The 14,055-nt window shown below is 36.4% G+C and overlaps 1 pseudogene; it reads left to right on the top strand.

Moving 5' to 3' along the window:
• The first annotated feature begins 7,658 nt into the window (after positions 1-7,658).
• Positions 7,659-8,049, top strand: LOC132433268 (large ribosomal subunit protein eL30 pseudogene; annotated as a pseudogene).
• The last annotated feature ends 6,006 nt before the right edge of the window (positions 8,050-14,055 follow it).

Here is a 14,055-nt window from a genome sequence, read left to right as displayed (position 1 = left end):
ATCAGTTTGTATCCTTGTTAATTTGGTGAAATATACAGCTCTAAATTTGGATTGTTTTCTGAAAATAAACAGAACATATTCTGTTTACTTCACTATACTGTATTATATGACATGAAGTAGCAGGTTAAATAAATATGATTTTTAAATGTAAATGATACTATTATTATATGTCCAGTAAAAAATGTCTTTAAAACAAGTGAAAGAACTCATGTTTTGTGTCAAATGCCTTCAAATTACCAGAATCTCTCAAGATTATGATGATTCTAGTAAGTTTGGTAAGGGATATAATTGACATAATTTGTAGTAAAGGTTGAAATAATATTCGGAAAATGCATTAGCAATAGTGTTAAGATTTGAATTCATTCATTAGTATAAAAAGCATTAAAATGCTTTGTTTGTTTTGCTTTGTTTTTGAGAAATACAGACTAGCACCAAATCAAGAGAAGGACGGCAACCCCACTTTCAAAAGGCATATATCCTTGAGAAAATTAGATATGTATAGAAAGTTAAATAATAGAATGGTTGAATAGTTATAGATCATATAACACCATAGAAAAATGGATATCATGATGCAAATATGTGATTAAAATAGGAATCCAATTAGCATTAAATATATTAAGTGCTATGAGGTCATACTACTGAGTGAAGTCTTGGTGTTGCCAAGAAAACTTCACAGGGAAGTTTGAAATTAACGAGCATTAAAGCACTGGTAGGAAATGGGCATGTGGAGAAGCTAAGGAAAGGCTCTTAGGAAGGGAGAGGTGGAAAAAATGGGGGCGAGTGTGGTGTAACAGACACCCAGGGCAAAGAGGAGAGGGGAATCCAGTATTAATATCAGGTAGTGACAAATTAGTCTGGATACAATCATCTAGATTCAGATACTTATGAAGAGGAATAGTGGGAAGTAAGATGGAATGTTAAATTGAGGAAAGCATGGGACTCCTTCAGTCAAACTCTTATTGAAAATTTCCACTGAATGATAGTCTTTCACTTTTGACCTTTGGTGGTGTATGGACTTCTGGTAGATTGTGCTAGATGTCTTTAATTCCCTGTTCAGTCCATCTTCTCATATACAGAATCAAAATGTAGAGCTTTGTACAAACTGGCTTTTTCTAAAGAAGTCTGCAGGTAACTATGAAATCAATTTCTGGAATGCACGTCTCAGTTTGTCTTTTATCTTAACTGTCTACTGGGCATTTATACATTGAAATCCTGCTACTCCTTCCCCTAATCAGGTCAAAAATGAAATTCTTCTCCATTCTGGATGCCCATTTTCCCTGTACTTGTCAGAGGTGCTGCAAGGCAGTTTCATCATCACAGCTGCCTGGGCTCTTCTCCCATATATAAAATGACACTATAATTGATTTTCTAAGTGAAAGGAGTGCTATCAATAACTACATGGACACAACAGATATAAACTGGTTGTTCCTGGGAAACCAGGGTTAACAGTCACCCTATTTAATATTTCTGTCATTAAATTCTGACAATTCTTTAATTCTCTTCATTTTTCATTGCTTCTGCCCCCATCCATACACTGAGTTCGATAGCACCCTCCTCACTTTCTTGCTAATCTCTCCCTTGTGATAAATATACCCAGAACTCCATTTCTGGCACCAACATCTTGCTCAAGAACCTACAGTGAATCTGCAGTGTTTCTCTCCCAAAGAATAAACTACTCTTTTTAGCTTTTTATGACCAGTTTGATCTGCATCTATCTACCTCCTGTTATGTCCTAAGCACAGCCATGGAGTCCCCAGAAGTATCCGAAAAGGATACTTTTTCTTTTTTTATGCTTCTGCAAATGCTACTTGGACAGCCCTAGAATGTTCACATCTACTCACCATGCCTTTCTATGTTTTTCTTCTAATCAAGTTGCTGTATAATCTTTAAGAAAAGAATCAATCCTGCTTCCTTTCTTAGAGCCTTCTCTGATACTGAACTCTCCTCCAAACTGCTTAATAACCTTGCACCTAAATCCTTGATCAACCAATAAGTTTTTGCAATAGCACTCCCTTTTGCTACTACGATCATAGGTTTATGTTCCTAAACAAATTTCTTTAGCTCAATTGTTAACTCCTTGATGATACAGAATAGGGTGTCATATGTCATTCACATAAAGTGTGTTTTCAAATATATGATGAGAAATGTGTCTTTCCCATCAAAATCGCTTCTAGTTCCCCTCCTGCCTGCTCTCCCTTTGGCCACTTCTAGAAAGCAAAGCAAGATAAAAAAGCAAAGCACCTGTTTATTATTTCATATTTATCTACCTGATAAAATCTGAAGTACTGGCATACTCTCCTTAATAAAATAAATTCCAACACATGGCAGTATTAGTGTTCCATGTCTTCAGTGTCTATGCCCAATTCAGCCAAATCATTCTCAGAAAGACAAATCGTTTGCTTTCCTATGCATAATAGATTCATATATAAAAATTTGCTGATGGAGATTATTCCTGGTGAAATTCAAATCTGGCATTGTTCCCCGTGCTTTTATATTATTCTACCTTTCAATTTGAGTGCCTTATGTAAACCTAGAGCTAGCAGCAGAGTCTCTGCTGGATCCTCCCTTTGGCTTGCTGGCCTAGCTGTTTACCCCCAGCCTCTGTTGCCCAGTCACAGTGGTTCTTGAATCAGTGTCTGTGATACACGGAACTGAGGGTGGCTCAGAAACTCTAAACTTCAGGGAAGCAGGAGCCACCTTTCCAGGTTACTATGAGGCCAACACCAACATGGCTCCTTCCCAAAGTTTGAAAGTAGGGGGATAGGGAAAAGCACCTTGCCTTGCTCTTTCCCTCAACTTCTAGAACATGCCTTACTCTTTGAGTCCTATTCAGGAAGAGAGCAAAACTTGATATCCCCTTGACGGATGTTTTATCTTATCTAAAACTGTCATAAGACATTTGGTCCACACAAAAACGTCCTTAAAATCTGGTCCTGTCCAAAACATCCGTAAGACATGTGGTTCATGCCAAAGGGTCCTTGAAGTTTGGTCCTATCCAAAATGTCCATGAGCATATTTGGTCTGTGCCAAATGATTCTGGACAGGACCAAATATTAAAGACCTTTTGGTATGGGCCAAATGTCTTATGGACACTTTAGACAGGACCAAATATCTGTTAACCTTGATATCCTACTTCTGATTTCCATTTTCTTTTTCCCAGTCCCTGGACATGAAAAAGGGGTAAGCTTTTTTTCTCTAGCTACCCTTCTTCTTCCCAATTTTAACAGTGGACTGGGCACTCTAAGAACTGGAGTCCCCAGGTTTTGGCCCTTGGCATATTGAAAGAGAGCACATCCTCCTTACACATAAAGCCAGCCTCTCATCAGTATTATCTTACAAAGAGGCTAAGTCTCAGTCTTCTCCTGCTGTAAACCAGATTTTGCAGAGCAAATTAAGACCCACCACTTTAATATTTGAAAATTAAATATCTGGATTTATTATGCATGAATTAGATAGAATACTTCTTTTTCCTAAATGACAGAAAAAATTCTTCCCAAATGTACTTCTGTGTGAAGGCACTGGTTTTCATAATTAAATCCTAATAGTGTGTAGCTACAAAGTTATGTCATATGTGTGGTTATAAAAATGCAAAGTTTAAGCTTCAATGTTCGATGCAGTTACCCTACATATCTTAAAAGAAGTTAAAAATACCAGCTTCCTATAGATCATTATTTTGAGCAATAATTGTTGTTACTATTACTTATCTATTGTACCCTAAAATTTTTTGCTCAGAACAATGATGTTAATAATATACTGCTGGAAAGCAATCTACAGATCTGCAATACCTATCAAACTACCACTGGCATTTTTCACAGAACTAGAACAAAAAATTTCACAATTTGTATGGAAACACAAAAGACCCTGAATAGCCAAAGCAATCTTGAGAACGAAAAACGGAGCTGGAGGAATCAGGCTCCCTGACTTCAGCTATACTACAAAGCTACAGTAATCAAGACAGTATGGTACTGGCACAAAAACAGAATATAGATCAATGGAACAGGATAGAAAGCCCAGAGATAAACCCACGCACATATGGTCACCTTATCTTTGATAAAGGAGGCAGGAATGTACAGTGGGGAAAGGACAGCCTCTTCAATAAGTGGTGCTGGGAAAACTGGACAGCTGCATGTAAAAGTATGAGATTAGATCACTCCCTAACACCATACACAAAAATAAGCTCAAAATGGATTAAAGACCTAAATGTAAGGCCAGAAACTATCAAACTCTTAGAGGAAAACATAGGCAGAACACTCTATGACATAAATCACAGCAAGATCCTTTTTGACCCACCTCCTAGAGAAATGGAAATAAAAACAAAAATAAACAAATGGGACCTAATGAAACTTCAAAGCTTTTGCACAGCAAAGGAAACCATAAACAAAACCAAAAGACAACCCTCAGAATGGGAGAAAATACTTGCAAATGAAGCAACTGACAAAGGATTAATCTCCAAAATTTACAAGCAGCTCATGCAGCTCAATAACAGAAAAACAAACAACCCAATCCAAAAATGGGCAGAAGACCTAAATAGACATTTCTCCAAAGAAGATATATAGACTGCCAACAAATACATGAAAGAATGCTCAACATCATTAATCATTAGAGAAATGCAAATCAAAACTACAATGAGATATCATCTCACACCAGTCAGAATGGCCATCATCAAAAAATCTCGAAACAATAAATGCTGGAGAGGGTGTGGAGAAAAAGGACCACTCTTGCACTGCTGGTGGGAATGTGAATTGGTACAGCCACTATGGAGAACAGTATGGAGGTTCCTTAAAAATAGAACTACCATATGACCCAGCAATCCCACTACTGGGCATATACCCTGAGAAAACCATAATTCAAAAAGGGTCATGTACCAAAATGTTCATTGCAGCTCTATTTACAATAGCCAGGGGATGGAAACAACCTAAGTGTCCAACATCGGATGAATGGATAAAGAAGATGTGGCACATATATACAATGGAATATTACTCAGCCATAAAAAGAAACGAAGTTGAGCTATTTGTAATGAGGTGGATGGACCTAGAGTCTGTCATACAGAGTGAAGTAAGTCAGAAAGAGAAAGACAAATACCGTATGCTAACACATATATATGGAATATAAGAAAAAAAAAGTCATGAAGAACCTAGGGGCAAGATGGGAAAGAAGACACAGACCTACTAGAGAATGGACTTGAGGACATGTGAAGGGGGAAGGGTAAGCTGTGACAAAGCGAGAGAGTGGTATGGACATATATACACTACCAAATGTAAAATAGATAGCTAGTGGGAAGCAGCCTCATAGCATAGGGAGATAGCTGGTGCTTTGTGACCACCTAGAGGGGTGGGATAGCAAGGGTGGGAGGGAGGGAGACACAAGAGGGAAGATATATGGGAACATAGGTATATGTATAACTGATTCACTTTGTTATAAAGCAGAAACTAACACACCATTGTAAAGCAATTATACTCCAATAAAGATGTAAAAAAAAAAGATACTGCTGGAATTTTAAGAAATGAAAGCAGCCTGCTAATTCTTTCATTATTCTCTCTTTTCCTTTTAATTCAATGCTCATTCATTCAGCATTTATTAAAAACCTACTATGAATCAAACCCTTCATGGGGTGAAGCAATAGAGACGAAAGGTAATAAACATAGGTTCTCTATTAGAGGAGCTCACGTATTTATTGTTTTTGCTATACTCCTCCTTACTTTCATTTAATTTCATAATATAATATCTTCCCAAATATATAGCAAGTATTTCCCTGAATGAGTACAAATGAATAGCAGAGTCTAATAGAAGTCATTACCCCAAAACAGCAATGCTCCGCTATTCATTCATAAGTTCAGTTGTTCATTCAAATTTTCATATGTTCATTTGTTCATTCATTCATTCAGAAAACGTTATTAAAGCAGTTACTGTGAGTTAACTGCTGTAGTTGGCCTCCGGGCATAAGCCATATATCTTGGCCTTCAAAGTGATGCCAGTCTACTGACTTAGTGTACATGATAGTGCCATAATAAAGGATTATGAATATGACACGGGGTGGGTGTTGGGGGTGAGATTGGAATCCTTCACAGAGGGATGGATAACGTGCATTGATGTTGAAGGAAGAGAAGGTCATAAAATATTTAAGTGAGGAAGGGCAGTCTTGTTCAAGTGAGTTGTATACACAGAGGCATGGAGGCTGAGAACACATCATTTTTTTAAGCTTGGAATGTTGAGTATGTCAAAGAGCCTACTGCAGTTTTGTTGGGCACAAAAATGTGCCCAGTGAAAACACGACATTCCCTAGCCTTCCTTGCAAATGAGGGTGAAGAACAGCAGTGCAGCCCAGGCCTGGTCAGTGAGTTAAAAGTGTTCCTTGTCAAACGAGGCTCCAGGCAAACTCCTTAAAAGCAGAGCAGGCTCAGCTGGGATGGGCCTTTTGCCCTTTTCCCTTCCTGTTCTCCCTGCCTGGAATGTAAACATGATGCCCAGAGGAAGGACAACGCCACATCACCACAAGGTAACAAGCAAGTGCTGAGGATGGTTGAGCAGAAAGATGCAAGGAGCCTGCAGCCCCGAGATAGGAGAGAACAGCTCTGTGGACCCTACACAGTCTATCACAGACTTCTCTCCCACCATCAGAGGGGAAATGCCTTAAGTAGTTTTAGTTAAGCCATCGGTTTTCAGATTTGTGTTACTTGGGCAAACAGACGGTGTGAACCTGAGCAGACTAGATGAGGCCAACCATAAGAAGCCCTGCACAGTTATAGACTTTGAACTGTGTCTGGTAGAGGTTCTTTTTTTTTAATTTAAGAAAAGATCAGTTTATTAAAAGACCATAACCTCTTAAAATCACAAGTGTAAAACCATCAGGGACACAGGCGGCTCGTGGGGACCATGTGGAGATGCCAACACATAGTATTTTTTCCTCTTTCTGCTCCTGAATGTCAACCAATATGTTATTTACCTGAACTCTTTATGTTGTTTTTTTTGTAGAGGTTCTTAAACTCCAGTATGTTTGAGAACCACTGGAAGTGTCTGTTAAACTTTAGTTTCTGATGCTGGTCTTAAGACCACATTTAAACAAACAAACCAAACCCCACAAATGACAAAAAAATAAAAATTTTCTCAAATGTGTGGAAGTGGAGCAGTTGATGCATTTGATGCACTGGGTAGCCTTCCTGTTTCTCTTTCTCTTCCTTTCCATTTTCCTACCACTCATGGGGACACAAAACTGCTGCCCACAGTTTACAAATCCATATCTGTGACATCCATGTTCAGGCTAAGACTGATGAAGAAAGTATTTTATGTTTCATTTTGCAATCCTTAAATAGCACTTATCAAACTACTGTTCTAAGAACTTTAACAAGTACTAACTCATTTAATTTTTATAAAACTCTACATGGTAGGAACTACTATTACCCCAACTCATGGATGTGAAAACTTAGCGACAGAGATGGTAAACAGCTACGTCACACAGTTATTAAGTGACTATGCTGCATCTCTAATCCTTGGCTATCATAGACTTATTATTTGCAGTTCCAACTACTTATCAGTGATCACAAAATTTCCATGATTTATTCAACTATAATGAGAATAAAGACATTACTACCCCTTTCTCACTCTCCGGCCATCTTGGTGGCTGCTCTTGGTTGGGGGCATCCCACAACTAAGGCAGGAAGATGGTGGCCACAAAGAAGATGGAGAAGTCACTGGAGTCGATCAACTCTGGGCTCTAACTGGTTACGAAAAGTGGAAAGTACGTGCTGGGGTACAAGCAGACTCTGAAAATGATCGGACACGGCAAAGCGAAACAGGTCATCCTTGCCAACAACTGGCCAGCCTTGAGGAAATCTGAAATAGAGTATTATGCCATGTTGGCCAAAACTGGTGTCCGTCACTACAGTGGCAATAATATTGAATTGGGCACAGTGTGTTGAAAATACTACAGAGTATGCACACTGGCTATCATTGATCCAGGTGATTCTGATATTATTAGAGGCATGCGAGAACAGACTGGTGAAAAGTAAATCGTGCACAATTTTTCTTTAATAAAATTGGCCAGAGCTTGTTTTAAAAATTAAAAAAAAAAAAAAGGCATTACTACCATATGGCTCTTCTGAGACATAAACATCTGGAGAAACAAAGATCTTGTAATGAAAGCATCTAGCATAAATTTATATCTCATGGGCTGTGATGTTGGTTTTGATAAGCAAGTTACCTTGCTAGCCTAGCTAATCCCCAAACATCTGTTTCTTAGTTTCTTAATTTCTGGGTTTTATGAATTTGATAATACTCAAAATTTACCTTGGAGCTGTAACCAAAGTAAATACTATGGATCTACAGTAGCATTTCCCCAAACATTTTTTCTCTTAAACATTTGTTCCACAAGATGCTAGATTTTAAACAGCCTTCCTGTTTAAATAAATTTGAAAAATATTAGGCTATACAACGTCTTTACTACAGGATTTATCAGAACCTTAATATGAAAAAGCCCATTGTAAATCTGCAGAAGAGAAATATATATAGCATTCCCCAAACTTTGACCACAGAGGCCTTTTTCTCCTGGGTTTTTAGTGGTAGTGTTGTTCCACAGAACACAATTCTGGAAATGATTTCTTACTGTGCATTCAAATTTAAGATTTTTATTTTGTTCAACTTGAAGTAACCTATTTTGACAGAACTATTCATAAAAGATTTTTGCAAGCTGTGGGTATGTGTAGTCATGTAGATCACAGAGTAGAGGAAGAATAAAAAGAGAGAATGAAAACCTGTTAAATATAACTTTCCTTACCATCACAAGAAAAGTACTGTTTAATTTCTAAATATTCATATTAGTTTCTAAATTCCTTATAATCTGTTTTAGCATTTTGCTCTAAAATTTTTCTATTCCGGGCTTTGAAGTGTTCTGTTGTTTTCCCTTTGAGCTCTTCAAGATCTAGTGTTTTGTGTATTTCCCTACTTCTTTTTCTTTCTCTAATCATAAAGCTATAACTATAAAACATAAACGAGAGATTCATCACCTTCATCCAGCCAGGAGACATCTTTTTCATCATCTGAAGTAAGTGGGAGAAGCAATCTTTATGTATGCAGGATAAAAATCAAACCATATTTTTCTTAATGAGCTAATAAATAAGGTGAGAAATGCTTCTTATTGAGAAACTGTATGGTAAATAGTAAATAAATACGGCTGAACTTCTATGCTAAGGAAAATGCTCTCATTAATGTTGGTGCTTTACCATTTCAGTTTCGTCAAACAGGAAACATGATTTTAATAATTTGATTCTGTAAACTCAAAACTCTGAAAGGATTGCTGGAGTTAAGAAGGGGTGCAATAAAGCATTCATTATGAATATTTTTCAATTAAATATTTCAGCTGTTTGAAAAAAGAACTTATCATTTACAGGTAGTAAAGGACTGATTAAGTCAACCAATTTAGTCTGGCTCATCTGTGGACTTACTATCAAATCATTTACTTTTCACACAGTCTGATTAAAAATAGTTCTCAACTGAATTCAGATTTTCTCTTCTCTTTGCGGAATATGTTTTTTAGGGAATGAATATTTTGGAGTATTATTCTCATGTTCCTTACTCTTCCCTGTGTATGAGTGTGTGTGAGTGTGTGTGTGTGTTTTCTTTCTTCTGTTTTTATTGTTAAAAGGTCACTTTTTTTTTTTTTTTTAAAAGGTCACTTTTTTAATATGTGAGATTTGTGGTCATTATTTTATTTTTTAAGAAAGGAGATAGCTATATATTATTAACATTAATTACTACTGTTTTTCACTCATTTCCAAGTATGTTATCTAAAGAGGATACAAAGATGAATTAAAAGCACTCCAATTTACCCAAAGAAATATTCTATCCTTTGTATAGATAAGCAGTAACAGAATTACAAATCCTATCCATTAAATTATAAGGTGTCCTCTAATAAAGCAGAGTGCTTACTTCTCCAATCTCCTTGAACAAAAATTCCCAATCCTCTGTTTACTGTAATGGAATACAGATTAAATGAAATCTGGATATTGGCATATTCTCCATGTCTTCTGTCCTAAGCCCCATATCTTTCTATAGATATCACCAAACTCTGGTTTCCTAACAAAAAATGGTCATCTCATACAAATAATTATCAATCTACCAAAGTTTTTCAGTGTCCTGTTGGAAATATATCCAAGACCAGCTGGGTGAGTCAGAGCATAATGCTAAAAGACCAACGTCTTATAATCCCAATCAATCACAGAACAACATATGAGATATATACTATGTACTTGTCATGACATAATCAGTAATTGGTGCTCCAGGCTAATTTTGCATTGAGATTAATTAGTTAACTTTTTGCTTGAACTTAGCTTGGATTTCTAACCACAGCCAATTGCCTCATAAATGCATACCCAAGAAAAATACGTGGCAAATCACTGTTTTTATCTAGATTGTTTAAAGTTTGGATTCAGAATTTGTACTTTAGTCTTAAATCTATATAGCTAATTATTATTACATCAACAGTTGTTGATGTCTAGGGCTGTGCCTTTCAATATAATGGACACTAGCTATATGTAGCAATTGGGCACTCAAAATGTGTCTAAGTACAAAGTAAAATGTGCTGCAAATGCAAAATATATACTAGATTTAGAAGACAATACAAAAAAAAAGAATGTAAAACATCTTACAATCAAATAAAAGGATGTAAAACTTTTTATTTGACTAAGTATTGACATAATAATGTTTTGGATATATTGGGTCATATATAAAATATACTATTAAGATTAATGATTGTCATCTGGTTTTGGTTTTTTTGTTTGTTTGCTTTAACTGTTTCTACTGTTTTAAGAACTTATGTGGCTTGTATCGTGGCTCACATTATATTTCTCTAATACATTTAACTTCCAAACGTAGAGCTGTATATTTCACCAGCAGTGTTCTAGAGCAGTGCTTTGTTTATAAAATATTTGAAATAGTACGATTAGTTAACATTTTTAAGAGGCTGAAAGTATTGTATGATGAGTAATTTTAAAGAGACAATAAAAACTGAGAATTTTAATTTACATTTGGTTAAAAGACTTTAATTTTTAATAAATTCACCAATTAACTTTGGATAAATGTACACTAAGAAAACATTATTTTTTTCAACCACAATCTCTATTTGTTTACAAAATAAATAAGAATTTTTCCCCTAATTAAAATATATAAGTACCAAGGCACACTTCTTCTATCCTTGTATACATACCCAAATCTCTCAGATTACTGGAGTATCTGTTGACATAAAGAAATCTTCAAAGAGAAACATCCACCAATATCAAAACTACTTTGAGGGACTTCCCTGGTGGTGCAGTGGTTAAGAATCCGCCTGCCAATGCAGGGGACATGGGTTCAAGCCCTGGTCCAGGAAGATCCCACATGCCACAGAGCAACTAAGCCCATGAGCCACAACTACTGAGCCTGCACTATAGAGCCCGCAAGCCACAACTACTGAAGCCCACGCACCTAGAACCCGTGCTCTGCAGCAAGAGGAGCCACCACAATGCGAAGCCCGCGCACCACAACGGCAACTAGAGAAAGCCCGTGTGCAGCAACGAAGACACAACGTAGTAAAAAATAAATAAATTCATATTTTTTAAAAAAACTACTTTGAAGGAAATCAAATAAAGAATTGTATGTACACTAACCAAACCACAAGGGAGGCTTTCAGTTGCTACATGATATAATTACTACAGTTTTTTAATACTAAAAATATATTATACTCAGAAACAAATAATTTTTAAAAGTAGTGAACTGAGACACTTGATGCAAAGTTCAATTAATATAACAGTTTCAAAAACCCAGACACACATAGTGATGAACATGTCTACTTACAGAAATGGAAAAATGATAATAAAATGCAGGATATAGAGCAGTATTATAATATGATGCTATTTACGAATGTGTTCAGAAAAACAGAAGCAACCTAAAGTTGTATCAGTATAGCAATGGTTAACAATGGCTATCTCTGGGTAGTAGCACTACAGTTTAAGCAATTTTTGTTTTGTTTTGGGTATTCTTTTTTGTTGTTATTTATCTGTATTTTCAAGTTTTTCAGTAGTATATATATAATAAATGCGTGATTTTAAAAAAATAATATGAACTGTAATAAGCCTTATAAGAGGAAAAGAACTAAGAGATTGTGGGCGGAGCCATGCAGGTGGGCAATGAGAGGAGAGCCAGGCATTGGTGAAAGGAGACTAAGAGAATGTTGTCATGGCAGCTAGTGTCTCCCCTGACATTTGCAGCCGGGTAGCCCTGTGTTCAAATATAAACTCTAAACAATGATCACGGACAAGGTTCTTAATATCTCCATGGCTGGCTGCTAATAAAACTACCTTGAAGGCATGCTGTGAAAATTGCATGACATGGTTATGAAAAACAAGTAGTATCATGCTCCTCATAGAGTTGATGGCAAACCAGTGATGAGTAGGCTAATATAACCTCTAGTGTGATGGGTACTTTACTCTTCTCAAGGCCAGTGCCTTCCTGCACTCAGTCTAAAGTTCCTGCCACCACTACATAGCCTGGGGAAAGGAGCAATGGGAAAATCAAGAGAATACACCCTTCTCCCCCAGAGGCCACCCAAATCCAAAACTCCAGCAGAGTGTCTGAAAATAATCCCTACTTTTAACTCTGTTTACATGAACCATTTCTGCCATTTATTTTAGGAAACAACTCATCTAACTAGTGAATAAATGTTGGTTTTATGTGTGCTACTTTTACGGTGGGTCAGAAATGAACTGACAGAATCGACGGGCACATTGACATCTTCAGTCCAAAGGGGAGAGGGCAGCTTGCTGGGCAGAGAACAAAAACTGAAGGTGTTCTTGGATGTTTCTGAAAGAGGATTATTGAGGAGAAGGTAGGCCATATGCCCCTTGAGTTCTTCTCAAATGTAAATATTTATGATTCTATGATTTTTACTTTGGTACATGATTAAAATTTTTAGACTTTATAAGCATAGTTTTTTTTATTCATTAATTATACATACACTTAAAATATTTTATTCATGTTACTGCTTTTTGGTGCTTTTCTCTTCCATGCTGTGGTGTGCCTTTGCAAGCTTCCTTTTATATGCTTTCACACCTGGTCAACTCCCATCTGACTTACAGTCTTTTCACTAGATTAATATCTTTAGTCTGATTATAGCCAAATTTTGCCAATCTAAAAGGCATTTTTCCTCTTTAAAATAACTTTTCATGTCCTCCTGATGTGGACCTAAATTCTTGATTCTGAACAAGCAATCTCATTTCCCTTATTTCCAAGTGCTCAAGGGACTGAGCCAGTAATACTGATAACTAATAAATTATTGATGAACAAATTATGGTCAGATGCTCACCTATGGTGTTGTTGACTTTTAAGTACAGATGCAAAGATGATTTATCTTTAATTTAAAAGGTTGTTCATATTTATAAACTAGGTTATGACATTTTCTTCCTTAGATGTGAATATGTAAGTAACAGAAATTAAAGCAGTTACTTTGATACACTTGTTCACCTTTGACATTTGGAGCCTTAAACTTTATTTCTGAAGTGTAAAAGCTACCTCTTTAGAGCTAGGGAAGAAAGGAGAGTTTAATAGAATAGTCAGATGCCAAAACATTATGTAAAAATCAAATTAGAGATAGAAGGATTTCCTTGCCTTTCAACAGCTAATAGAGCCTCACCTTGAAGAAACCTTGGCAGATTTGCATGCCATGTCTACTATTAAGAAGTAAGAAATAACGTTCACAGAAAGACACACATGATGAAAAGGCAGGCGGCTATGTACCAGATGAAGGAACAAGATAAAACCACAGAAAAACAACTACATGAAGTGGAGATAGGCAACCTTACAGAAAAAGAATTCAGAAAAATGAGAGTGAAGATGATCCAGGACCTCGGAAAAAGAATGGAGGCAAAGATCGAGAAGATGCAAGAAATGTTTAACAAAGACCTAGAAGAATTAAAGAACAAACAAACAGAGATGAACAATACAATAACTGAAATGAAAACTACACCAGAAGGAATCAATAGCAGAATAACTGAGGCGGAAGAACAGATAAGTGATCTGGAAGACGGAATG

This window comes from Delphinus delphis, chromosome 11, assembly GCF_949987515.2.
Source record: "Delphinus delphis chromosome 11, mDelDel1.2, whole genome shotgun sequence".
In the NCBI taxonomy this organism is placed as follows: domain Eukaryota; kingdom Metazoa; phylum Chordata; class Mammalia; order Artiodactyla; family Delphinidae; genus Delphinus; species Delphinus delphis.
Note: the sequence above shows the minus strand (reverse complement) of the source record. Positions and strands in the feature narration are given on the sequence as shown.